The following is a 24,210-nucleotide window of genomic DNA, read 5'->3' as shown; positions in this document are numbered from 1 at the left end:
AGGCTCTATTAGCCACCAGTCCTACATTCTGACCAGGCCAAGACTAGACTGGCTTTTGGATCAGGGAACTTGGGAGCCAGAGCCACACAGCATGGGAGATGAGGAAATGCTCAGGCTGGGATTCTCTGCCCTCACCAACCCAGCTTCTCCTTGGAGAACCACCAACTAATTCCTTACCCTGGATGTCCTAGAATCTTCACAACATCCTAGGAGGTAGTATCTATGATTCCTATTTAGAGATTTGGCCACTGAGGTTCAGGGGATTTCCCTAAAACCCCTGAAGTAAGATGTTGATAGTCAGAACTAGCTCCTTGATCTATGTGTCTCTGAAGAAGCCTGACATTAATTCCGCTAGGTTCTACCTCCCATATCACAGCTAATCTATCCTGTTGGTATGAGCAAGAAGTTAAGGATATCATAGTCCACCCAGCATAGTGGTTCTCAAAATGTGATCCCTAGGCATCAACATCACCTGGGAATTGTTAGAAATGCAAATTCTTGGGCCTGATTCCAGAACTTCCTGACTTAAGAAATTCTGGGTGTGTTACTTGGCAATCTGGGTTTTAATAAGCCCTCCAGCTGATTCTGATGCACTCTAAAGTTTGAGAAGCCGGCATGTAGTAGAAAGAGATGCATTTTTGGAATAAAATGAGTATACATTTAAAACATATGTTTGTTTTATATATACTTTTCTTGACATATACAGAAAAATACACATATCATAACTATGCAGCTTGATGAATTTTCACAAAGTGAACATGCCTGTGTACCAGCACCCCGGTCAAGACAGAACATTTTTACAAGCCCCAAGAACACCCTTTTCGGTCTCCTTCTTGGTATTACCTTCCCTCAAAGGTAATCACTATCCTGATTTCAAACACCATACATTAGTTTTGCCTAACATTAGATAGTTTAAAAATTGTATATGAAGACAGAATCTGGAGCGGACTTCGGTTGGATCCCTGGCTCCTGGCTGAGTGATCTTGGACCATTCATTTAATTTCCTTGAGACTCATTTCCCTCTCTGTATAATGGGAATAAAAATACCTCATACCTTAAAGGCACACTGTGTTCCCCAATCTTGCCTAGTGATAAGAATCACCTGGGGCACTAGTTAAAAAATCCACATTCCCCCATTCTTTTTTTTTTTTTTTTTTTTTAATTTTTTTTTTTTAAATTTTATTTTATTTTTGGTGGTACGCGGGCCTCTCACTGCTGTGGCCTCTCCTGCTGCGGAGCACAGGCTCCAGACGTGCAGGGTCAGCTGCAGTGGCTCACGGGCCCAGCCACTTCGCGGCATGTGGAATCTTCCTGGACCGGGGCACGAACCCGTGTCCCCTGCATCGGCAGGCGGACCCTCAACCACTGCGCCACCAGGGAACCCCCCCCCCCCATTCTTAATAGGACAAAAATTGGTTGGGGGTGCAGAGGTAATTTTTTTTTTAATTCTTTTTTTCTAAATTTATTCTTTTATTTTTGTCACGCGGCGCTGTGCAGCTTGCAGGATCTTAGCTCCCCAACCAGGGACTGTACCAGCGCTCCACAGTGAAAGCGTGGAGCCTAACCACTGGACCTCCAGGGAATTCCTTCTGCCTCCCCAATTTTCTGGTAAAAGCATAGATATACGGCACATAAATTGATAAACAGTATGTTTGTGATATTAAAATTTCATGAGGGAATTTAGGACAAAATGTCTAGGACTTCCCTGGCGGTCCAGTGGTTAAACCTCTGTGCTTCCACTGCAGGGGGCACGGGTCTGGACCGGGAACTAAGATCCGGCATGCTGTGTGGGGCGGCCAAGAAGAAAAAAAAAGTGTAAAAATGTTCCTTACAGAGATGATAATTTCAAAAAAAGGTGAGAAACACTACCTACCACAGTGATTCTCCAAGTGTGGTCTGTGGTTAAAAACTCAAAATCTGAGGCCTGACCTCAGTTACCAAATTGGAAATCCTGGGGGTGAGGCCCAGCAAATTATGGTTTAAGTCCTCCACGTGATTCTGGTGGGAACTAGAGTTTGAGAACCACTGCACTAGACAATGTGAATGGGGTGGGGTTATAGGAATCTGTATGTTTAACAAGCTCTCCTAAGGTACATTGCAGGAAACATTGACATGGAGGATTTGAAAGTATTTGAAAAGTGTAAGTGACTTTACAGATGGTAAAATACTATTTTCATTAAGAGGAACACGCTAAACAATAATAACAAAGGTCACTAGTTACTAAGCACTTAGTTGTGCCTCTGAGTCCACTTGCACAGCCTTTTCTCACAACCCATGAAGGAAGTTAAGAGGTTGGACTCTGAAACCAGACTGCCTGGGTTCTTATCCAACTTGTGACTTGGTTTGTGCATCTGTAAAGTGAGGAAAATGAAGGTACTTCCCTCATAGATTTGTTGTAAGGATTAAAGAATCTTATTGATCAGGGAACTTCCCTGGTGGTCCAGTGGGTAAGACTCCGTGCTTCCAATGCATGGGGCCCCGGTTCCATTCCTGGTCGGGGAAATAGATCCCGCCTGCATGACACAACTAAGTCCACACGAAGTCCACATACCGCAACTAAGACCCCACGCAGCCTAAATAAATAAATAAGTGTTAAAAACCAAAATAGAATCTTATTGATCAGCTCTTAGAACACCTGCCAGGTTGGCACCGCTTACGTGTAAGCTGTTTTCATCATCCCTAGGTGCCCGCGGCCAGTCCCTGTTAAAAGGTGGAGTTGAATCCAATCAATGTAACTCCTGAGTGTACTTTCCTAAGGACTAAGCAGCAGTTCAGTGGTTCTCAAAGTGTGATATCCTACCAGTAGCACACCAGAGAGCTTGTCCGAAATGTAAATTATTAAAATTATTAAGTCCTATCCCAGATCTGATGAATTAGAAACCCTGGGGGTGGGGCCCAGTAGTCTTAAGTTTTAACAAGCCCTTCAGGTGATTCTGATGCACACTAGAGCTTTGGATCCGCAGCTACAGCTTTTAGAGGTTCTAGTGTGTGATTAGGAGGGTTTTCAAAAAAGCCTAGAGGTACTGGGAGCAATCCAAGCGTCCCTCCCACCTGACTGAGCGCAAACCCCGATTTAGCTGCGCTCATCAGCCTCTGCGAGCTCTTCCTGCCGGCAGCGGGCTAGTGCGCAAGGCCTTCTGGGGCTTGTAGGCCGGATCCCTCTCGAGCTGGAGGCGCCTGCGTGTTGGCCGCCAACTCGCTCTAGTAGCTGTGGTCCGGGCTCGGGACCGGCTGCCATCTTAGTCGAGGGACTGAAGAGTCGCCGCCGCCCCGAGTCCCGGTAAAAACCCGCGGGCGGACTGGAGGCAGTTCTGGGGAGAGGGAGGGTCCTGGATAAGCGTGTCCGAGTAGAACGAGGGATGGAGGAGTGCGGCGCGTCAGCCGGGACCCCAGAGCCGCGTCTGCTTCCTCTTCCCTCAAGAGCCGGTGCCCGTGGGGGGCGCGGGGAGCTCGGGCTAGTGGCAGGGGCCCGGCAGGGTCGGGATGGGTCGGCTGGATGCACCCAGCGGCCACTCTTGGGCTCAGGCGTCTGGAGTCCCTAGCCTCGCGGCCGCCAACTTATGAGGAGACTGGGCCGCAGTGGGCGCCCGCAGGGTCTGGACCCGAGCCCCTCAGCCCCGCCCGGGGGCCACTCTGCCGCGGCCCGGCCTACGCGCGGGGCCGGGCGGCAGCAGCCGGCGCGGGCGACGTGGCCCTGCGAGGGGCGGTGGCCGGGCCCACCTGCCACCCGCTGCCCTTCCCGAGACTTTTTGGAGCCCCCACTCGCGAGAGGGGCCCAGTACACCGGCTGCCTCTCCTCTCTCTCCCACTCCCGTCCTCCCTCCATTGTCCCCCAGCATGGTGGTCCCGGCCCTGGCGTCCTCCTCCGCGCCCGCCGTCGGCGCGGAGTTTTGCAGACGTGGAGCTGTCAGTGTCCTTCCTCCTGAGAGTGCCCTTTGCTTTAGTGGAGAGAAGAAAAAAGGAGCCGTGATGAGGACATGACTTAGGGGTGACTAAGTGGGGAACTCAAGTTTTCAGACTTAGCTCCGGGCCGCGACTCAAAGAGAGATAAACACACGGTTTTTGTGCCCCAGGTAGACGTTGCGCCCCAGGTTAGCGATGTAACCAGGTGAATTTGCAAACTACCCGAAATCCACAGTTCCCAGTAACAATTCAGCTTGTTGTCTTGGTTATATTCATATCTTAATTTTGTTAGATTTTCTGACATTATTCTACAGCTTCATTATACTTTTTTGGGAGTGAGGGGTGGGGAAGGAAGAGTGGGATTTTTCTTTGAAAATTAACGAGGCACTTGAGCCAGACACCTATCATTGTACTTAGTTGGGGTCTCGCATGTATTCCTAACATAATTAGGTCTTAAGGAAGTACTAAAGGCAGTGTATTTCCACCCTCAAAATGGGCTAAGGATTTGTTTCTCAGCTGAAGTAAAGTTCTCGTGGCAGCTCTGGTGAGAGGCTTCACTGTGTATTCATAGGTTTACTCAAGGTACGATTACTTCATTTTTAAGATTTAGAAATGAAGGTGGAAATTCATCTGGTTTTTTGAACAGTGAATGTAAATTTTTTTGGGTGTGAGTCCAAAAGGAATTCCTTCATCTTCAATATGAGTCAAGTCAGCAAGGATATGATATGAAATAAACAAGTTCAGAATACTTCTTCAGTGTATTCTAGGATAAATCATTTCTACATTAGTTAAAGAACTATCTTTACACCTATTGGAAGAGACAAACCACTAGCCCCCAAATTTGACCATTAGAATAATTAGGGGAGCTTTTGAAAAGTAGAAATTTCAGAGCCTCATTCCCCGAGATTGATTTAATACATTTGGGTTAAAACTTGCCTCAGGCAATTCTCATGGTCTTGGGAACCATGGAGACAAACAATACTTTGGATTGTTTGTGAAAAGCTTTGAGACAGTAGAGGACAGGTAACCAGTTGTGTCCCCATTGAACTGAGAAGGAGGAAGGATCTGCTGGACCTGAGTTGGGCCTTAGGTGATGAGTAGGATGGGGATTGCGATGGGGAAAGGGAAGGAGAGCAGACAGAGGAAACACCTTAATACTGTGCATAAATGGAGAGGATTGTGGAAGAAAAAGAGCAGGGAGTGGGACGGGGAAGGAGAGCACTGTGGATGTGAGGCCAGAAAGGTAAAAGACTACTATATGAAAAGTTCTAAGTATAATGCAAAAAAGCTTGTTTTATGTTGTTAGCAATAGATACACATTTTTGAACAGGGAAGTGATATGAGTAGATGTTTGCTTTAGAAAGATTGCTCTGGTGACAAGAATGAAAAAGGATGGAGAAGAGTGGCTGTTGCAGAGGTCTAGGTGAGAAGTGAAAGGCTTGACCTTGTAGAGAGGCTGTGGGGATGATCAAGGGATTGGATTTAGTTCTTTACTAGTGCAGTATTGTTGCCCTGTTTTTGTATGAGGATTTCTTTATGGCCAGTCTGGGTAAAAGGTTCCTTTTCTGTCAAAAGAACCCATTAACAAATCAGAATAATATTGATAAGTTATGTATGTTAATGGTATCGGAATGTATTGTTCATTAGCATCCTTGATCAGGTGCAATTTGTAGAATTTGGAGATTAGACTGAATTTTATGACTATCAATACTGTTGATTTAAGTTTGTTGGAAGTGTTTTTCTCCCACCCTCAGAAACCTGGTTGTAGAATTTTAGAGTTGGAAGAGATTGTAGAGATTATCTACAGTCTGCAGTGGCAGATATATTTTGTTTTATGGGCCAACTTTCATTTGAAGTAGCTGCCAGAGCCCTGTGTTGAGAAGGATTTTGATCATATGCATTCTCTGGGAAAGTGAGTTATGATTGATTAGTGATTCCTCCTGTGGACACTAGTTATCTAATGGGTAGTATATGTGCCAGGTATATGCTATTCTTAGACTAGTCCAACCTGTTAGTTTTCTGTTTGTTTAAAAAAAACCTGGGACTTCCTGTTGGCACAGTGGTTAAGAATCAGCCTGCCAATGCAGGGGACACGGGTCCAAACCCTGGTCCGGGAAGATCCCACATGCCGAGGAGCAGCTAAGTCCGTGTGCCACAACTAGTGAGCCTGCACTCTAGAGCCCACAAGCCACAACTTCTGAGCCCGTGTCACAACTGCGGAAGCCCACACGCCTAGAGTTCATGCTCTGCAACGAGAGAAGCCACCATAAAAAAGAAGGCCGCGCACCATAACGAAGAGTAGCCCCTCTTGCTGCAACTAGAGAAAGCCTGCACACAGCAACAAAGACCCAATGTAGCCAAAAATAAATTTAAAAAAGAAAAAATAAAAAACTAGTTAATAATCAGAGCTAGAAGTAGAACCAAGTTTTGTAACTCTTAGCCTCTTCTCCAGTGTATCAAGATGAATGTGTGCTTACTAAAGAGCTTTTGGTATTAGACCAAAAGAAAAAAATATTTCTAGCCTGAGCCTCTTGACTGTTTAGTTAAAAGTTTAGCAAGGAACTTTGGCCTAGAAGTGAGTTTTGTTGTATTCATTCTGTCTTAAGAAATTTGTGTTGGGACTTCGCTGGTGGCGCAGTGGTTAAGAATCCTCCTGCCAATGCAGGGGACACGGGTTCGAGCCCTGGTCCGGGAAGATCTCACATGCTACGGAGCAAATAAGCCCGTGTGCCACAACTACTGAGCCTGCGCTCTAGAGCCCACAAGCCACAACTTCTGAGCCCGTGAGCCACAACTACTGAAGCCCGTGTGCCTAGAGCCCATGCTCCGCAACAAGAGAAGCCCGCGCACTGCAATGATGAGTAGCCCCTACTCACTGCAACTAGAGAAAGGCCGTGTACAGCAACAAAGACCTAACACAGCCAAAAATAAATAAATAAATTTATTTAAAAAAAAAAAAGAAAAAAAGAAATTTGTGTTAGTACTCATAGGAAATAGTGTTGTCGTCGTTGTGTGTCGTCCTGTGTCATCACCCCCCACCCCCGCTCTTCCTTTCTTGTTCCTCAGCCTTCTCTCTGTTTGGGGTTTTGGGAATTGGTTTCCTTTATATGAATTAAGGTAAAAATGTATAAAGATTTTTTTTTTCCCCTCTCCTGTATTTATAGCACCTAGCGAAATTCTGGGCTCATAATAAGCACTCAGTAAAGGCATGTTGATTTTTGTGGCTGTAAATGATACTGGCTTTGAGTCAATATAAATTAGCAAGGGGGCGGGTTGCAGAATTGAATTGCAGCATTCTCTGGTTGAGAGGTCAGCCCTCAGCTAAAAATGTTGGGTTGGAAACTAGCCTCACAAGTAGAAGTAGTTAACCAGAAGCTGTTCCTTGCCTCTGTCCTCTTTCAGTCTAGCAGTGTACTGTCCTTGGAGAACTCCTGCCAACTCAGCTCTTTACTTCTTTTCAGAACTGGCTATACTCTGATCCTTGGAATACTTTTTCTTTTCTTATCCCTAGGAGCTTCCAAGTTGCAGGGATAGTCCTTACTGTGACCCCAATAGGTAGAGTATGTGTTTATATGGCCATCCTCGTTTTGCCATGTAGCCATACACAAGTGGGGGTCACCCCTTACAGAGTGTGAGTCATTTTCTCCCCGACTCACCTTCTTATCCTGCCTGCTCCATCAAAAATTATCTGTCCCATGAAACTTTTTTTTTTTTTTTTTTTTTTTTTTTGCGGTACGTAGACCTCTCACTGCTGTGGCCTTTCCCGTTGTGGAGCACAGGCTCTGGACGCGCAGGCTCAGCGGCCATGGCTCACGGGCCCAGCTGCTCCGCGGCATGTGTGTTCTTGCCGGACTGGGGCACGAGCCTGTGTCCCCTGCATCGGCAGGCAGACTCTCAACCACTGCGCCACCAGGGAAGCCCTCCCATGAAACTTTTTAAAGGACATGGTGCTGTCAGATTCCTAAGGTCATTGCTGATCTGGTGTGTTTAACCATAGGAATAATGTGTTAATGGACCCTCCTTCCTTTCTCAGGTAACATGCATTTAACAGTGGCCTTCTGGAGACAGCGCCTTAACCCAAAGAAGTGACTTCAAACAGTGAAAACTTCAGGTATGGTGGCATGCCTGTGAGAGAGGTTGGGGGCCAAGAATGGTGCTGAGGGTGAGCCCTGGTCATATTAACAGCTGTGAGGAGGTATGGGGAGACACCAGTGTTCATGCTGGCTAAATCAGTTGGTTGAAGAAATAGACAGTTTCTACTTGGACCTGAAACCCAAAGCTGCCTTTAGAAGGATTAGCCATATTGTACAGTGTGAGGCACATTGTACTCTTAATTTGAGTCCTGAGGACTGACTTTTCTGTTTTTCTAGCTTCCCTAGACATACATAAACTTTTCCCACTTGTGCTATTTTATAAACATTTATCTCTGTATACTTGTCCAGACATGTGCATGTATATGGTTAAAAAGTGTAGGAATTAAAAAGAAGACAATATGGTTCAGTGGAAAAAGAATAGAGCACTTGGAAAGAAAAGGTCTGGGTTTTGATTTGATTTTGCCACTGACAAACTGATTGTTGGCAAATTACTTAATATTGACAGGACTCAGTTTATATATCTGTAAAATAGATGTGTTGATTCCTACCTGCCTCGCTGGCATTGTTGTGAGGATCAAATATTAGGTTGGCCAAAAAGTTCTTTCGTTTGTTTTTCTGTAAGATGTTACAGAAAAACCCAAACGAACTTTTTGGCCAACCCAATAAAATAATACATATTAAATCTTTAGAAAAAAATGAATTCACAGCTTATGGCATTATGTAGATCTACAAGGTGGGAGGAGTTGGCAATAATATTGAAAAGGAAAGCAGGACAGGACAGCTGCACATTAAAAGATCAGCAGAGGAAAAAAAATAAAAGATCAGGAGAGAGAAAAGGAAGACTACTGGTTAAGAATAAAAGTAGGGGCTTCCCTGGTGGCGCAGTGGTTGAGAGTTCGCCTGCTGATGCAGGGGACACGGGTTCGTGCCCCGGTCTGGGAAGATACCACATGACGCGGAGCGGCTGGGCCCGTGAGCCATGGCCACTGAGCCTGCGCGTCCGGAGCCTGTGCTCCGCAACATGAGAGGCCACAGCAGTGAGAGGCCCGCGTACCGCAAAAAAAAAAAAAAAAAGAATAAAAGTAGAGCATAGGAAAAATCAAGCAGTAAGAGTATAGGGAGTGAATGAAGTAGAGCACATGAATTGGTTGGTGAGAAAGCTGAATAGGAAGAGAGGATCCCTTTCATTTGCCTAACCCTAACCTTGCAGCTGTTGTCATTACCACCTTTCTTCATACGTGTCTCATCCATACTGGGCTTCTTGTCTCCACTGTAAACGTCATAATAATAAAATGTTTATTATTCATTCAACTGTGTGACCCTTTGTGTTTAGCGTATATTTTTGTTAACAAATTGCCTTATAAATGCCAAGAGACCAAGGCTGTGACTTGCTTATTATGGTATCCCAGGTCACTGCTATAATCAAATATGTGCTTAATCTTTTTTTTTAATAATTATGGAGAGAAAAGAAGGAGATAGGCTGCTTTGTGAGAGATACTAGGGAAGGGAAGTGGTAAGAGGAAAAGTAGATAAATAAGAGATAGTAAGAAGAATTCTCAGAGGATAATGAAAGGAAAGACATGAAAATGAAAAAAATATGTAGAACAAGGGAAAAAGGTGGTGTTATCTGCAGTTAATGGAGCAAGGCAAATTTCATATCTTTAATGGTGACGTAATACCTCACAAAAAGTTATGTACTGGGAAAGATCATTGTCCATACCAAATATCTTTAAAATATTTCTAAAAGTATCCACTTCATCCTGAGCTCACAGAGTAGTTCTTTGTGGAAAGAAAACTGGGCCAATATTCAGGAGACATGGGTTCTGGCCTTGGTATTGCTTGTTACTTAAATTCTGTGATCTTGAGCAATTCGTTTAAATCTCTCTGGACTGCATTACTTGTCTATTGAAAGTATGAACAGTGCTCTCTCCTAGATCGTTGATTATTCTCTGTGCTTCATATGCCGGCTCACTAATTTTTCAGGGCTTTGTTGATATCATAATATAGGACTGGTCTCAGTAATATCTTATAATAGGACTTCATAAAATCCAGTGCTTTATAAATGAGAAGCCATTTTATTTAAGTTCTACTTTATTTATTTATTTATTTATTTTTGGCTGCACTGCATGGCTTGCGAGATCTTAGTTCCCCAACCAGGAATCGAACCATGCCTCCTGCAGTGGAAGTGTGGAGTTCTAACCACTGGACTGCCAGGGAATTCCCTTAAGTTCTACTTTAAACATTGGTAGAGAGACTTACAGGAAATCTAAGTATAGGAATGTTAAGTTTATAATACTCAATAAGCATTTATTGAGCCCCTGTTATGCTAGGTCCCAAGGGGTACTCTGCCTCAAGGATTTTGTGTTTTTGTCAGGAAAACAAACTTGTTCACCAGTAATTATTGTAAAAAGCAAGATGATAAATGCTATAATAAGGATTTTGTTGCATTGCAATTTAAGATACTTGGATATCTTGGTTCCTTTAATATAATTGAACATATGCTAACTGCTGCTTTGTGCTAGGCATTGGAGGGACTCATGGAAAAAGCAGTCCCTGCCCTCAAGAAACTTGCAGTTTTTTTCACGTCTGCAAACTATTTACCCTAATATATATAACCTTCTACTCCAGGAGAGAGAAGGAGTTTTGTACTGAATCATCACTTTGTATTTATTTATTTATTTATTTATTTTTTGTGGTACGCGGGCCTCTCACCGCTGTGGCCTCTCCCGTTGCAGAGCACAGGCTCTGGACGCGCAGGCTCAGCGGCCATGGCTCACGGGCCCAGCCGCTCCGCAGCATGTGGGATCCTCCCGGACCAGGGCACGAACCCGTGTGCCCTGCATCAGCAGGCAGACTCTCAACCACTGCACCACCAGGGAAGCCCCATCACTTTGTATTTTTAAACTAAAAATTCATCTGCATGTTGAGCTTACCTTACTCCAGAAATAGTGTGATAACAAATATATGTCATTTTATTGGATTCCCTAAAGTTTGTCAATTACCGAGAAATTTTTCTTTAAAGACGAGGAAAAAAATCCAGAAATGCCATCTTCATTTAGGTGAACTGTGGTTTGCTTTTTAGTCATTTGTGTAAAGAAAGAACAGGCTCTAAAATTTAGTCTTTGATTCTTCGTTCCAGAGAGTCAGTTCAGTTGGTCACAGAGGAAAGTATGGTAGGGAATCATATTGTAGGGGTTAACAGTGTATACTGGAGTTAGATTGTCTGATTTTGAATTCTGGCTCTACCGTGTCCTGGCAGTATGACCTTGGCCAAGTTGCTTAACTTCCTTTTTTTTGTTTAATTTATTTATTTTATTTATTAAGTTTTTGGCTGCATTGGGTCTTTGCTGCTGTGCATGGGCTTTCTCTATAGTTGCGGCAAGCGCGGGCTAGTCTTTATTGCGGTGTGCGGGTTTCTCATTGCGGTGTCTTCTCGTTGTGGAGCATGGGCTCTAGGCCCGCAGGCTCAGTAGTTGTTTGTGGCTTGTGGACTCTAGAGTGCAGGCTCAGTAGTTGTGGTGCACGGGCCTAGTTGCTTTGCGGTATGTGGGATCTTCCCAGCCCAGACCAGGACTTGAACCTGTGTCCCCCACATTGGTAAGCAGATTCTTTTTTTTTTTTTTTTTTTTTGGCGGTACGCGGGCCTCTCACTGTTGTGGCCTCTCCCGTTGCGGAGCACAGGCTCCGGACGCGCAGGCTCAGCGGCCATGGCTCACGGGCCCAGCCGCTCCGCGGCATGTGGGATCTTCCCGGACAGGGGCACGAACCCGTGTTCCCTGCATCGGCAGGCAGATTCTCAACCACTGCGCCACCAGGGAAGCCCGGTAAGCAGATTCTTAACCACTTTGCCACCAGGGAAGCCCTGCTTAACTTTTGTGCCTTAGTTTCCTCATCTGTAAATTGAGAATAATAGTAGCATGTATCCATAGGGTTGTTGCATGGACTAAATGAGATAATGTATTTTTGCTTGAACAATAGTTGGCTCAAAATAAGCAGGAAATGTTAATTGCCAGTATTACTGTTGTTGTCATTAGTACATTATCATCATCATCAACGTTGTCCTTCTTAAAATTATCTTCTCAATTTATTAATTCATTCAGTAAATTTATCTAGGGTGAGCACTGTAAAGTCAAATGCCTACAAGGGCTAGATGAACATTTTAAACAGTAATGATAGATCAGATTGGGACTTAAGTGATTTAGGGAATTCATGTCACTCCAGTGAGGCAGCTGTTATGCAGCTTTGGCTCACTTTATTTTTTTTTAAATTGAGGTGAAATTCATCATTTTAAAATATATAATTCAGTGTTGGCCCACTTGATCTGGCAGGGGGCTGGGGGGGTTGGCATGTGGATAGAGTGTGGCCTGAACATCTTAACTCTTTTCTGAACAGAAGCTAGAATTCCAGATTTTGTGAGAAATTTTTATTTTTAAATGTTGGCAACTTAATGAATTCATAAAAAACTCTGTGAGCCAAGCAAATCACCACTGTGGGCAGGATTTGTCTGTGGGTTGCCATTCTGCAGCCTCTGATCTGGGGCTCAATTTTTTGCAGCATAACCCATGTTCCTTGCACTCTGGGAAGAAAGTCCTTACCCACATAGAGATTTTTAAAGTTCAAGCGATACCTTAGAGAAGTCTAGGGCTGAATGAGGAGTATATAGAATAATTAAGGCAAAGAGGAGGAGAGAAGTTATTTAAAACTGGGATTCAGAATGGGCAAAATGGCAGGAATGGACTTGAGATGGTAGAAGTACAGTGAATTTAGATTAATCTGAAGAGGGTTTGTGTGGTCCGCGTAAGAAGAGAAAGTTTGGAAAAATTAAGAGACCAGTGTAGGGGCAGAAAAATTTCTCTTCTTCCCTTCTAGGTTCTTTGGCTGGTCTAATCATTGATATAAGAACGATTACAGGAGAAAAACAAATTTCCTAAATATGGTATGGGAGCCCCATAAAAGTATGAGACCCAAAGGGCAGCCACCTAATAGAGGCTTATATGAATATCCTGAGCTAAGGAAAGGGGTAAGGGTCTGAGGATACAAAAGGAAGAGGAGGAGGTATTGTTAAAAAAAAAAAAAAAAAAGGAAGAGGAGAGGAGGTGTTTGCAAAATAAGATTGCCTTGATATGCAGGTAAGTTTCTTAGCTAAAAAGATATCTCTGGCAATAGTTCTCTTCTTGGTACAGGCCTCATTTTCAGTGTAAATTTAGGCAGTTGAGGGGGAGGTAAAGAGCTTTTACTGAGTCTGCTGAGTTTTGATAGTTTTTAGCTCAAAATAATCCTTATGCCAAAGTAGCATATTTTGGGGTGAAAAATTCTGCTCCCCTTCAACAGCCTTCTTATTTTGGGATAACCTTAAGTCCTGTTGACTGAGAGGATGAAATGGTATTTTATGAAGATTTATTTGGTAATATTGAGGTCTACAGTACTTACTAGGGTTGGTAGGGTCTGGAGGTAGGGAGACCAGGCTAGGGAGGTGGTAGTGAGAATGTAAAGTGACAGAAGCTTGTATTTGGGTCACCCTGTGACAGGACCCTGCAGTAAAGAGGGCAGATTTTGAAAGCTTTTCCCATATTCATTCTTTTGTAAAAAACTGGGATATGTGAGGATAATACTAAAGAGGCTATCCCTCTTTTTTTTTTTTTGGCTGCGTTGGGTCTTCGTTGCTGCGCGCAGGCTTTCTCTAGTTGCAGCAAGTGGGGACCACTCTTTGTTGCAGTGCACGGGCTTCTCATTGCAGTGGCTTCTCTTGTGGAGCACAGACTAGGCACGTGGGCTTCAGTAGTTGTGGCTCGCGGGCTCTAGAGCCCAGGCTCAATAGTTGTGGCTCATGGGCTTAGTTGCTCCGCGGCATGTGGGATCTTCCTGGACCAGGGCTCGAACCCGTGTCCCCTGCATTGGCAGGTGGATTCTTAACCACTGCGCCACCAGGAAAGTCCTATCTCTCTTTTTTTCATGTTGTGGATCTTCATTATTCAGCCCCAGCACCCTCTTTAATGATGGATCACATACATAGTCTTATGATTTCCCAGCTTTGTAAGAATAGAAAAGGAAGAATCAAAGTAGTTCAACTGCTTATTACATTTCTAGTTTCACATTTTTGGTCAGGTCAGTTAACCTCTGAGGAGTTTCTGTAGACTTCAGTTTAAACATGGAATTTTTGTATTTAACAAGGTTTGGAAACACTAACAAAAGATTTTCTCATGGAAAAGATGTAGAATTTTGTTGCAGAGACTTGACAGTAATTAATTTATGATTTAGAATGTTTTAGAAAACTGATAAATGTAGAAAGTTGGAATGTGTTTATTTTGTATAACCAGAGAAAGTGATTTTTAGGATTTAATTTTCACCAGGCCTTTTGTTCTGTTTGTACTTTCTCTTGAAAATTTTCTTGACGTACACAGGAAAGTTAATTCCTTTTTCTTGACTAAAATGCAAAATGTAGTTATTGTAAGTAGTCTTTTTAGAAAGTAATTTAAATAGTGTGTTAGATATAGCCTGAGCATTCAGAATATTTGAGATAGTAACATTTCCCTCATTGATGAATAAGAATACTGAACTGGGCCTATGAAAAGTAGACAAAGTTGCCGCCATCATAGATATGCAGCAACAGCGTCAAATTGAGCTAAATTTAAGTCTCATTTAATGGAAAAGGGATTTGTTTTTTGTTCCTTGAACTTTTGAAGCATGGTCTAACCTAGATTTTGGAGTTCATTTGTTCTGAAAATTAAAAGGAATTTTTAGGTGGCTCATTTAATTATAGGTCTGCTGTGGAAGGAAAAGAACGTGGAAGAGGGATTAGCTGCATTTGCTTCTGTGGAAAGCTAGTACTCAAAGGGAAATCCTAGATTATCTTTTTTTTCCTTGAATTTCTGGAAGGAAAGAATTACTATAGGTCTTAATTAAAAACTGTATTATGTATGTATTGAAATGTGCAGAACCTAGGTACTGCTGCTTTTCCTTGTCCAGAATATTGCTGACATTGATCTGCAGTCATCTATCCTCCCTTTGTCTTTGCCCTTCATGGTGTAAACTTTTTTCCTTTATTTCATCTTGTTGGGGTTTTGGGAGAGTATGGAGATGTAGCACATATGTTCAGTCTGCCCGGATTTTACTATGTAAATTGATGTTTTCATTTCTAAGGCGCAAGGAAAATGATGAACTTATCTGTCCTGATTATTTTTTGTTTGCTACTGTGGTAAAATATATATAACAAAATTTATAGTTTTAACCATTCTTAAGCGTTCAGTTCAGTGACATTAAATCTATTCACATTGCTGTACACCTATTACTGTGCATCTCCACAATTTCATCATTCCAAACTGAAACTCTGTACCTATTATTTTAAAAAAAATTTTATTTTTTTTGCGGTACGCGGGCTTCTTACTGTTGTGGCCTCTCCCGTTGCGAAGCACAGGCTCTGGACGCACAGGCTCAGCAGCCATGGCTCACGGGCCCAGGGGCCCAGCTGCTCCACAGCATGTGGGATCTTCCTGGACCGGGACATGAAACTGCGTCCCCTCGGCAGGCGGACTCTCAACCACTGCGCCACCAGGGAAGTCCATGTTTTTCTCTTTTTTCTTTCTTTTTTTTTTTTTGGCTCATTTATGGAACTGTGGTTTTAAATCATGAAATTAACGTTGAGCAAGGCTAGAGATCTCAGTTTCTGGCTGCGTCTTCTGTTCTGACCTTGGACAATCCATTTTGATTGGGTTGTTTATCTTATTATCAGGCTGTAAGAGTTCTTTGTGAATTCTGGATGTAAGTCCTTTATCAGATACGCATTACATTTTACAAATGTATTCTCCTAGCCTTTGGCTTGTCTTTTCATTTTCTTAATAGTGTCTTTTGAAGAGTAGAAGTTCCTAATTTTAATGAGGCTTAGTTTCTCAGTTTTTTCTTTTATGGATGGTACTTTTGCTGTCACAGCTAAGAAATCTTTGCTTAATTGGGCAATCCATTTAACTTTCCTGGATTTCCATATGTTTATCTGTGAGAACAAATATGTGTGTGGTATTTTGCCTTCTTTGAAATGATATACATTCTTTTTAAAATAAATTTATTTATTTTGGCTGTGTTGGGTCTTCGTTGCTGTGCACAGGCTTTCTCTAGTTGTGGCGAGCAGAGGCTACTCTTCGTTGTGGTGCACAGGCTTCTCATTGTGGTGGCTTCTCATTGTGGTGGCTTCTCATTGTGGTGGCTTCTCTTGTTGTGGAGCGTGGGCTCTAGGCGCATGGGCTTCTGTGGTTGCAGCATGTGGGTGGGTTCAGTAGTTGTGGCTCACAGGCTCTAGAGCACAGGCTCAGTAGTTGTGGCACACGGGCTTAGTTGCTCCATGGCATGTGGGATCTTCCTGGACCAGGGCTCGAACCTGTGTCCCCTGCATCGGCAGGCAGATTCTTAACCACTGCGCCACCAGGGAAGCCTTGAAATGATATTTAATCAGTTCCTTTGGGACTCAAAGTAGAGGAAGTAGTCTTGGAATAGAACACTAAGGTAAAAATTTGCTGACCCAAATTGGAGTGCAGAATTGGCTCTGCTTTCATAATCCTATTTGTTTCCTAATGGATAAGTGGTAATTTGTTTCTCTTCTCTCCCCCCAGTATTTAGGGCTTTTGGAAGTAAATGATTCTCTGTGATTTTTTTTCTGGGTTTTTAATACAATGTTTATAACAATGCTTTTTTAGTTCTTTTAATATAAATGCATGAATTTGTTTATAAAGTATTACATAGACATTACTCATTAACTCATTAGTATTGACATCTAGTTTACTTGATAGTTCTTAAATAATGTGTAAAAATGATCTGAGAAAGGTTTGCTGGAAGGATGGGGATAGTGGCTATCCAGGGTCTTATTTTGAGGAGAATTCTTGGGTTTTAAGAGAGAAATAAGTGTTTCTTAGAAGCCAGGAAATTCAACTTTATATTTAATTAAGTTGTATAATTTCACACAAGCATTGGTTGCAAAAGAGAGCAATAGTTATAGTAGTCCAACAGTAGTTATATTTATTGTGGCATGTCAAATCCTTTAAACTCTAGCAGTAAGTAGTCAAAGCCAGGACACAGCTTGTAATAGTAGTTAATATTATAATGTTTGTCAGAAAGCTGTTTGGGAGAACTGGGAGAAAATTGCCTTCTGCAATACTGGGTACAAAGTTCAGATCTGCAAATGAATGCTAAAGGTTCCGATTCTGGTGCCAGTTTTCTTAAACTCTTATACTATTGAACTGAAAGTTGTACCTTCCTTTATTTCTCTTTGACTAAGATAATTGTCTTTTTATGTATATGCTTTAGAATCCACACTGGATTCCCATTTGGCTGGAAAATGGGAAAGAACTGTCAGTGGTCTGAGATCATTATGTGATGTTCAGAGCCAAGGTGTCACTGTTGTGGGGGATACGGGGTGGTCCACATCCTACTTCCCTGTTAAGGTAACTTTCTCCAGTAAATAGGAAAGGAGCTTTTCCCCATCATGAGTGGGTTGGAGTTCATTTTCTCTCCTTTTCTTGAGGAATTAAGTTATGGAAATGAGTATTTACTTTCTGCCCTAACGCAAAGAACTCTTATCCCCTCTGACAATACCTTTTTCAACATGTACATCAAGGTTAGCTCTTTTGTTATCATTAGTGGAGAATGGGATCTAAACATTGCTCCTTAGTCTCTACTGCTGTGGCACCAGTGAACAGGAATTAGTTTTCAACCCAGCTGGGTAGTGTGGCTACTGATTGCATACACAGGAACCATTACCAACTCCCATGTTTCCACTTCCAACTGGATTGAGGCTGGGGTCCATTCTTAATAAATATGTATTTATTTATTTGGCTCCTCCGGGTCTTAGTTGTGGAACTCGGGATCCTCGTTGCTGCGTGCAGGAACCTCTTTGCAACGGTGGGATCTAGTTCCCTGACCAGGGATCGAACCCTGGCCCCCTACATTGGGAGCACAGTCTTAACTACTGGACCACCAGGGAAGTCCCTGGAGTCCATTCTTCATAGTAGTGGCTGGTGAATGAAGACAGATTTTTCAGAACGGGTCCTTTGATACATAACTTTTGAGTAGGAGTTTGGGAACTTGGCTGAGTGGCCCCTACCCGTGGGAGATTACTCAGTATTTGCAGTTACCATGTATGCTTCTGTATTTTAGTAAGGCTGAGAGTTTGACTTTATTTGGTTTTAGTACTCTGAATACCACTGTGTACTTTAGCTCTTTGAACTCTGTACTTTCTGCTTCAACAAGCAAGTTTTCTCCTTACTGGTTTTGTGTGTTTTCTGAAATGTCTTTTTGGTGGCTTCTTTTTTCTTTTTGGTTGCATTGGGTCTTCATTGCTGCACGTGGGCTTTCTCTAGTTGTGGCGAGCGGGAGCTTCTCTTGCTGTGGAGCACGGGCTCTAAGCCCACAGGCTTCAGTGGTTGCAGCACGTGGGCTCAGTAGTGGCTCGTGGGCTCTAGAGTGCAGGCCTCAGTAGTTGTAGCACACGGGCTTAGTTGCTCCAGCATGTGGAATCTTCCGGGACCAGGGATCGAACTGTTTCCTCTGCATTGGCAGGCGGATTCTTAATCTCTGTGCCACCAGGGAAGTCCTTAGTGGCTTCTTTTAAGAAATTACAGGCCTATATGAAATTATTGAAGGGTTTTCTAGGTCACAGTAGATGTGGCCTATAAAAATAACTGATTATGTTGGATGTGTTATTCCTGAAAATAAACCAGGCAAATTTCATAATATCCTGGTTATTTAATAATTTATCTATAAATAAGATATTTTAAAATAAGACTAGAAATGTAGTTTGTCTCTTTGTTGCTTATGGGACAAGATGTTACTGAAATAATCTTGTGAAATGTCTTTTTCCACATTTTTTTTCCACTGCCTTTCAGGAAGATGTTAAGGTTAGAGGGTTTTTTAAAAAATATTTGTTTATTTATTTTTGTCTGTGTCGGGTCTTAGTTGTGGCACGCGGGATCTTCGCTGAGGCATGCAGGATCTTTTGTTGTGGCGGGTGGGCTTCTCTCTAGTTGTGGTGTGCGGGTTTTCTTTTCTCCAGTTGTGTGCAGGCTCCAGGGCGCATAGGCTCTGTAGTTGTGGTGCACGGGTTCCAGATTGTGTGGGCTGTGTAGTTTGTGGCATGTGAGTTCTAGTTGAGGTGTTTGAGCTCAGTCGTTGTGGCATGCAGACTTAGTTGCCCCACGGCATGTGGGATCTTAGATCCCTGACCAGGGATCAAACCCACATCCCCTGCATTGTAAGGTGGATTCTTTTCTTTTCAAATTTTAAAATAAATTTTATTTATTTATTTTTATTTTTGGCTGCGTTGGGTCTTTGTTGCTGCATGCAGGCTTTTTCTCTAGTTGCAGCAAGCGGGGCCTGCTCTTCGTTGCAGTTCACAGGTTTCTCATTGGGTGGCTTCTCTTGTTGCAGAGCATGGGCTCTAGGCGTGAGGGCTTCAGTAGTTGTGGCACTTGGGCTCAGTAGTTGTGGCTCGCAGGCTCTAGAGTGCAAGCTCAGTAGTTGTGGTGCATGGGCGTAGTTGCTCCGTGGCATGTGGGATCTTCCCGGACCAGGGCTCGAACCCGTGGTCCTAAGTCCCTAAGGTGGATTCTTTACTACTGGACCACCAGGGAAGTCCCAAGGTTAGTTTTTATTGCTGGCAATGTAGACATTCTGTCACATTTTTCTAGTGTGATAGTATATATTACTCAAAATAAATGATATAAAAGTGTTAAGAACTGGCCCCTTTTTAAGTTTCTTTGTAACTGACAGACTAATAAGTAATATATTATTTTAATATTGTACTAGACTTTAGATTCAAACTGATATCTTCATTGGTTCAAGTCAGTGGTTTACTAAGTGAAGATACAGGCTCTGCACCACGGTATTTGATTGTGAAGGGACTTCGCTGGTGGCGCAGTGGTTAAAAATCCGCCTGCCATTGCAAGCAACATGGGTTTAAGCCCGCGCCTGTGAAGATCCCACATGCCGCAGAGTAACTAAGCCCTTACGCCACAGCTCCTGAGCCTGCGCTCTAGAGCCTGCGTGCCACAGCTACTGAAGCCTGCACGCCTAGAGCCCATGCTCCGCAACAAGAGAAGCCACTGCAACGAGAAGCTTGCGCACTGCAACAAAGAGTAGCCCCTGCTCGCCACAACTAGAGAAAGCCCGGGTGCAGCAACGAAGACCCAACGCGGCTAAATAAATAAATGAATGTATATTTTTAAAAAAAGATAGGTTAATCTAGCTGTGAGATGTAGAGGTAGGAGAGAGATACTAGAAAGGAAGAATGTGTCCTGGAGAGATCTCCCTAAGATATATAGGAGATCTAATGTCAATTTTTTTTCTTTTGGTTGTAGAAACTATTTTAAGAGCATTTTTTGTTATTCGCATTGGGAATATGCTTTTTATAGACAGGTTTGTTGAGATGTAACTTACACATAATAAAATTCATTCTCTTTAGGTATACAGGTCTTTGAATTTTGATAAACACTTGGAATCTTGTGCTCTTTTGTAGTCATTCCTTAGGAAGCACTGATGTGTTTTCTGTCCCAATAGTTTTGCCTTTTCCAGAATGTCACGTAAATAGAATCATAGATTATGTTAGTTTCCTAGGACTGCTGTAACAAATTACCACAAACTGGGCAGTTTAAAACAACACAACTTTATTTTTTCAAGTTTTAGGAGTCTAAAAGGCCAAAATAAGGCATCCCTGGAGTTGGAACCTCTCAGAGGGAGAATCTGTTCAATGCTTCTGATGGTTGCTGGCATTCCTTGTCTTGTGTATACATCTCTCCAGTCTGTGTTTCCGTCTTTACCCTGATCCAGTATAACTTCATCTTAACTTGATTACATTTGCAAAGATCCTATAAGACCAAGTAAAGTCAAATTCGGGGTTCCAGGTGGACATACATTTTGAGGGAGACAATATTCAACCCAGTACCTAGAATATGTAGCCTTTAAAATTTTTAATGTCTTAAATGTTTTTTTAAAAATTCATCATACAGTAAGATTGGGGTTTTTTGGTGTACAGTTGTATGAATTTTAACACATTTATTGATTCTTGTAACTAATACCACAATCAGGATACAGAACAACTTCACACCAAAAACCTCCCTTGTTCTGTATTTTTGTAGTCATAGCCACCCTCAGTTAACCTCTGGCAGCCACAAATTTGTTCTTCATTCCTTTAGTTTTGTCTTTTGGAGACTGTCACGTAAATGGACTAGTACATATGTAAACTTTTTGAGACTAGGTTTCACTCAGTATGATGCCTTTGAGATTCCTCCAAGTTGCTGCATTTTTTTTTTTTTTTTTTTTTTTTGCGGTATGCGGGCCTCTCACTGCTGTAGCCTCTCCTGTTGCGGAGCACAAGCTCCGGACGCGCAGGCTCAGCGGCCATGGCTCATCGGCCCAGCCGCTCCATGGCATGTGGGATCCTCCCAGACCGGGGCACGAACCCGTGTCCCCTGCATCGGCAGGCGGACTCTCAACCACTACGCCACCAGGGAAGCCCTTGTTGCATTTTTTAAAAAAAATTTATTGCTGAGTAGTATTCCAGTGTATGAATGTACCACAGTTTATCGATTTACCTACTGAGGGAGATTTAGTTGTTTCACATATCTTGCAATTGTGAATAGAGCTGCTGTAAACATTCTTGTACAGATTTTATATGGACATATGTTTTTATTTCTGTAGGCAAGGTTTCTCAATCTTGGCACTATGACATGTTGGTCTGGATAATTCTTTGTTGTGGAGGGCCATCCTTCACATTGTAGGATGTTTAACAACATCACTGGCTTCTGCCCACTAGATAACAATAGCACCCACCCCCACCATTGTTTAAAAAAAAAAAGTCCCAGAGGACAAAATAGCCTCTGATTGAGAACCTCTACTCTAAGGTAAATACCTAGGAATGGGATTGTTGGGTCATGTGGTAAATGTGTTGAATTTTATAAAAAATGGGCAAAACGTTGTCCAAATTGGATGTACCATTTTGCGTTTCAACCAGCAGTACATGAGGATGCTTTGCATCCTTGCCAGCCCTTGACATCATTATTTTCTTGTTTGTTACTCTAATAGGAGCGTCATGGTATCTCATTGTGATAGGGTACTCTTTATTTTCTTTTTTTAATCAGTTCTTTATGTTGAAAAAAATCTACAGACAAGTTGAAAAAAAATAGTATAGTGAATACCTGTAAACACCTTGCTTATATTGACCTCTTGCCACATTCACTTTTTCTCTAGATGTACTTATAATTTTGCTAAGCCATGAGAAAGTCATTTGCAACCATCATGATACTTCACCCCTGAACACCTTTACGTTACTTCTCCCAAGAAAAAGGATATTTTCCTGTAGGACCACGATAGTCTGTGTTAGTATTTCTAAGCAAATTAACAATTCCGTAATGTCATCTAACATATTCAGATTTTCCCAATCACTGAAAGTGTTTTGTGTTTTTGTCCCTACGTATAGGATCCAGTCAAGGTTCACACATTTTGTTGTTTCGTCTTTTTAGTGTCTTGATCTAGAACAGTCCTTTTGCCTCTTTAGTTTTTCTTTTTTTTTTTTGCCGCACAGTGCAGCTTGCAGGATCTTAGTTGCCCAGCCAGAGATTAAACCCGGGCCCTGGCAATGAAAGTGCTGCTTCCTGACCACTGGACTGCCAGGGAATTAATTCCCTTGCCTTTTTAGTTTTTCAGTGTTAATTTTTTAAGAGTCCTGGCCAGGTAACTGGTAGAGTGTCATGTATTTTGGATATAATTATTTCCTCATTATTAGATTCAGATCAAACATTTTGGGGGCAATACTACTAGTCTAGGTGATATCATATACTCTTTTTTTTCTTCATTATATCGGGTGGCACATCAATGGTGGAATGTCACTCTAATGGTGTTGGTAAGTTTATTTACTTGGTTAATGTGATACTATAAGATCTCCATAATAATCTCATACTTTTCACTTTGTAATTAGTAAGTAAGATGTGGTGTAATACTTTGAGGCCATATAAATATCCTGTTTTCTAATAACCTTTCATCCATTGGTTTTACTATTATACTAGTTATCTATTGGTGCATAACAAATTATCCCAAAATTTAGCTGCTTAAAATGACAAACTTTAAAAAAAAAAAAAAAAGAAAGAAAGAAATAAAGGAGGGCTTCCCTGGTGGCGCAGTGGTTGAGAGTCCGCCTGCCGATGCAGGGGACGCGGGTTCGTGCCCCGGTCCGGGAGGATCCCACATGCCGCGGAGCGGCTGGGCCGGTGAGCCAGGGCCACTGAGCCTGCGCGTCCGGAGCCTGTGCTCCACAACCCGAGAGGCCACAATAGTGAGAGGCCCGCGTACCACAAAAAAAAAAAAAAGAAATAAAATAACAAACTTTTTATCTTACATAGTTTCTGTGGGACAGAAATTCAAAAGTGGCTTAGCTGGATGGGTCTGACCCTGGATCTCTTGAGGTCACAGTCAAGATGTTGGCTGAGGCTGCAGTTATCTGAAGGCTACTAGGGCTGGAGAATTAGCCTCTAAGGTGTCTTTCTCATGTGGCTGGCAGGTTGGTGCTGGCTCTTGGCAGGAGGCCTCAGTTCCTTGCCACATAGCTTGTTTCCCTGATAACAAGTAACCCAGAAGAGCGAGTGACATTGCATTTTTTTAAAAAAACTGTGGTAGAGTACACATGATAATAAATTTACCATAGTAATCATTTTTTTTGGCGGTACGCGGGCCTCTCACTGTTGTGGCCTCTCCCGTTGCGGAACACAGGCTCCAGACGTGCAGGCTCAGTGGCCATGGCTCACGGGCCTAGCCGCTCCGCGGCATGTGGGATCTTCCCAGACCGGGGCATGAACCCACGTCCCCTGCATTGGCAGGCGGACTCTCAACCACTGCGCCACCAGGGAAGCCCCATAGTAATCAGTTTTAAGTGTATATGTTTCAGTGGTATTAAGTACATTCATATCATTGTGTAGTCATCACCACCATCCACCCCCAGATCTCTTCATCTTGCAAAATTGAAACTCTGTACCCAATCAACAGTAACTCCCCATTTCCTCCTCCTGTGAGCCCAGTTAACCACCGTTCATTCTACTTTCTGTCTCTGATTTTGACTACTCTTGGTACCTCATATAAGCGGAATCATCTTTTTGTGGCTGGTTATTTCACTTAACAAAGTGTGTCCTTAAGGTTCATCCACGTAGTAGCACATGTCAGAATTTCCTTCCTTTTTGAGCCTGAA

The 24,210-nt window shown here is 42.8% G+C and overlaps 1 protein-coding gene across 4 annotated transcripts in view; it reads left to right on the top strand.

The window, feature by feature from the left end:
• The first annotated feature begins 3,099 nt into the window (after positions 1–3,099).
• The window catches only part of ITCH (itchy E3 ubiquitin protein ligase), a 120,285-nt gene continuing 99,174 nt past the window's right edge, over positions 3,100–24,210 (top strand). For 2 of the 4 annotated variants that reach the window (XM_059039030.2, XM_067012184.1), the window contains exons 1-2: positions 3,195–3,280; positions 7,937–8,014. The gene's annotated coding sequence lies outside the window, so the exon portion shown is untranslated. Of the gene's footprint in view, positions 3,281–7,936; positions 8,015–24,210 lie in introns of all 4 variants that reach the window. The other 2 variants (XM_059039029.2, XM_059039031.2) reach the window with 2 other exon arrangements.

This window comes from Kogia breviceps, chromosome 14, assembly GCF_026419965.1.
Source record: "Kogia breviceps isolate mKogBre1 chromosome 14, mKogBre1 haplotype 1, whole genome shotgun sequence".
Classification (NCBI taxonomy): domain Eukaryota; kingdom Metazoa; phylum Chordata; class Mammalia; order Artiodactyla; family Physeteridae; genus Kogia; species Kogia breviceps.
This window is presented reverse-complemented; position numbering and strand designations above follow the sequence as displayed.